We start from the raw sequence: 3,468 nt of genomic DNA, 5'->3' as shown, positions 1-3,468 counted from the left end.
CTAATAAAAGAGGAGGCAGAATGAATTGTGTATCTCAAAGTACACACCCGCCTAACAATCTATATGCCAACACAGTGGTAAGCCCTTATTGAGAATTCAAGGGAAGAAAAGTGAGCAAAATTGCTATGGGAGATCACTTTAGATGGTGTTGATTTGACACACTTAAGGTATGTCAGGGTATGTCAGTATATTTTCATTCATAAGAAGATGCCTAAGTTTTTTTTTTTGCTGACTTTAAAATGTTTATTCTTTAAAAATTAGTTGCTTTTCATACAGCTACACAAAGTTCTAAATGTTTCTTTGGCAATGGAATATAATGGAATTTTACAATTATATAAAAAGCTACCTTTGCCTAAGAAGCAGTATTTACCTGTGTGTACATAGTTGACTGACAAAATTCTCTACCATCCAGCACCCTAGTTAATTGACAAAATCAGCTACCTCATATTATAGGATTTCCAAATAGAAAGAGGACAATACAGACGCACACACACACAACACACACACACACACACAACACACAGCCTTCTGTGGCTCACACAGTATCACAGCCCGATCTGCAGGCAACTGCAGTAATTGCCAAGTACAATTTCGTGATGAAAAAAAATCCTTCGAAGTCCCACTGAAGTACGGCTCAAGTGTAACTGTACATAAGAGATGACTTAACCTTTTGCTATCGCAAATATAGTCAGTGCTCGTTTTTTGAAGGATGAGTCCCCCCACCCCAAAAAAGTAACTGCATTGTATCTTTGACATTAAGCAGAAAACAAAGTGACAAAACCCAGTGCTGGTGACAAGCACAGAGCAAAGTCCCTTCTTCATTCTTCACAAAAGCTAAAATCAGTTTCCAGGACCAGGAAGAGCTGGAACTCCGCCTCTTTTTCAAAGCCACGTTTGTAGACTATGCAGCAACTTTGCTGTCTTTCCTATATTCAAAATCTGCAAACTCCCTGCCCCCACGGCCTCCTCTGAATCCACCACGACATCCTCGAGGGGCAGTGAAGGTCCCTCCTCGGCCACCACCACGCCCTCTGCCACCACAGATCCCAAGACCTCCTCTGCCTCCGTACCCGCCACGGCCACGATTTGGAAGAAGTGGGATTCCAAACGTTTCAGCGTTTAACCTTCTTTCTTCAGCCTAGGTTGGCCTCCTTTCTCTGTTATCATCACAAGAAATATTATCAAAGAAGGATTTAGTCTTGTCATAACAGCAATTAGGTCCAAGTGGATCTTCGTCATCAGCATTCCCTTCACTGTTTTGGGCATCCACTCCTGAGTCTCCTTTATCTTCACCATTTACAGGTTTCTCTTGTTTGTCGAGTTTATCTTCTTTTAATTTAAGTTTATTATGAAATTCTCTGTCGATTTCTTCCTTGTTAAATTGTGCATTTGCACTTTCAAAGTCAAAGTCTTTCTCAAATTTCACTGGACCATCTTGGGAATACCAAATCTTCCCCTGCCTCCTCGGTGGTCCCCATGCCCTGTCCTTGGAGCTGAAGGAGCACCTGGAGCTATTTGTCTTTTGCGATCACTTCTGAGATGATCATTCACGTTTTCTGGCCTTGAGATTTCGTGTACTTCAGCTCGCCTGTGCTCTTGGCTCTCTATTGCTTTCTGGCTGGCAGATGGCAAAGGCCTGGTGAACACAGGGCTCCTTCGCCCAACAGGTGCTGGAGCAGGTAAGTCTGCTCCATAGTTGGACTTTTTCTGAAAGGGTCTAGCTGAGGGCTTGATCGACCCTGAGATAACTGTGTTTTTATAGATCAGGTATCCTGTATTAAGGCAGAACCAACTGCACTACTTTGGGGACAGGGCACTGCCGTTTGATGTTTCTGTTCCAAAGGACATCAAGAAGCTTCCAGCGGGCATGGTGGGGCCTTTAATCCGATGCCTAAGTTTTAATGCCTTTTTTTTTTTTGCTTTAAAATATTTATTTATTTATTTGAGAGAGCAAAAGAGGCAGATATATATATATAGAGAGATAATGGGCACACCAAGGCCTCCAGTCACTGCAAATGAACTCCAGACACATGTGCCCCCTTGTGCATCTGGCTTTACATGGGCACTGGGTTATTGAACTCGGATCCTTAGGCCTCTGCAGGCAAGTGCTTCAACCATGGAGCCATCTTCCCAGCCCTTATGATGCCTTTTTATTGAAATGAAATTTACACAACACCAAATTAACCATGTTTAAATGAACATTTAACATATAGCCCGTTTTATGCAATCACCCACTAGATCTAACCCACAAACATTTCCAACCCTCCAAGATAAATGTGATGGTTTGAGTATAAAATACCCGCCATAGCCTCAGGTGCTTGTGGTGAGGCTGGTATTCAAGCCCCAGCCGTTAGAGCCCCTGAGAGAAAGAGCCTTGCTACAGGAGGTGTGCCACTGGGGGAAAGACCCTGAGGTTTGTTAGTCCAACCCAATGCATGTCCAGGAGCCAGCTTGCTCTCACTTCGACCTCTCAGCTACTGTGGCAAATGTGATGGCCAGCCTCTGCTCTTCCCTGCTTCCCCTTCCATGATGAAATGTGCCCTTACAACTGGAAGCCAAAATAAACTCTTCCCTTCCATAAGCTGCCTTTGGTTGGATGTTTTGTCCCAGCAAGGAGAAGGTAGTTGCTCTATTTTTTAAATTTTTGAAAAGCTACTCATTCAATGGCTCCTTCCAACTGCCTGCAGCCTGATAATGAATAGACTCCCAGTGCCTATGAATGACCTGTTCTGAATGTCACATGAATGGATTCACCCAGCAACGTGCCCTTTGGCATCTGGCTTCTTTGACTTGTCAAGATGTTTCCAAAGTTTACCCAAGTTGCAGTATGTATCTACAATTCATTCTCTCATATGGCTTATAATACTCCATGTACAGGTATGCCACAGTATTATTCATCCATTTTCATTTGGGACTTTTCTATTCTTTGAACAACTAGTATATTTTAAATATATTTTTTTATTTTTATTTGAGAGCAAGAGAGAGAGAGAGAGAGAGAGAAAGAGAGAGAGAGAGAGAATGGGTGCGCTAGGACTTCCAGCCACTGCAAATGAACTCCAGATGCGTGTGTCACAATGTGCATCTGGCTTACATGGGTACTGGGGCATTGAACTTAGGTCCTTAGGCTTTGTAGGCAAGAACCTTAATCACTGAGTAATCTCTACAGCCTGAATAGCTGGTACATTTAACCTTAGCTGCTGAGCCATTTCTCCAGCCCCAAGTTTCTGTTCTATAAAAATTACTAGTCTGTGGTATTTTCTTATAGCAATGAAAGCAAATCAGTGAGGGCTGACTTTGAGGATGAGGAACTCTTATTTATTTTTCTTTTTATATTTAATTTATTTGAGAGCGACAGGCAGAGAGAAAGAGGCAGAGAGAGAGAGAGAGAGACAGAGAATGGGCACGCCAGGGCCTCCAGCCTCTGCAAACGAACTCCAGACGCGTGTGTGCCCTTGTGCATCTGGCTAC

General features: G+C 43.1%; 1 pseudogene; it reads right to left on the bottom strand.

Annotated features, from left to right (window-relative positions):
- Positions 1–901: 901 nt before the first annotated feature.
- Positions 902–1,869, bottom strand: LOC101604077 (annotated as a pseudogene).
- Positions 1,870–3,468: the final 1,599 nt, after the last annotated feature.

Source organism: Jaculus jaculus, chromosome 11 (genome assembly GCF_020740685.1).
Source record: "Jaculus jaculus isolate mJacJac1 chromosome 11, mJacJac1.mat.Y.cur, whole genome shotgun sequence".
Taxonomy (NCBI): domain Eukaryota; kingdom Metazoa; phylum Chordata; class Mammalia; order Rodentia; family Dipodidae; genus Jaculus; species Jaculus jaculus.
The sequence above is the reverse complement of the archived record's forward strand: the minus strand, read 5'-3'. Positions and strand labels throughout refer to the sequence as shown.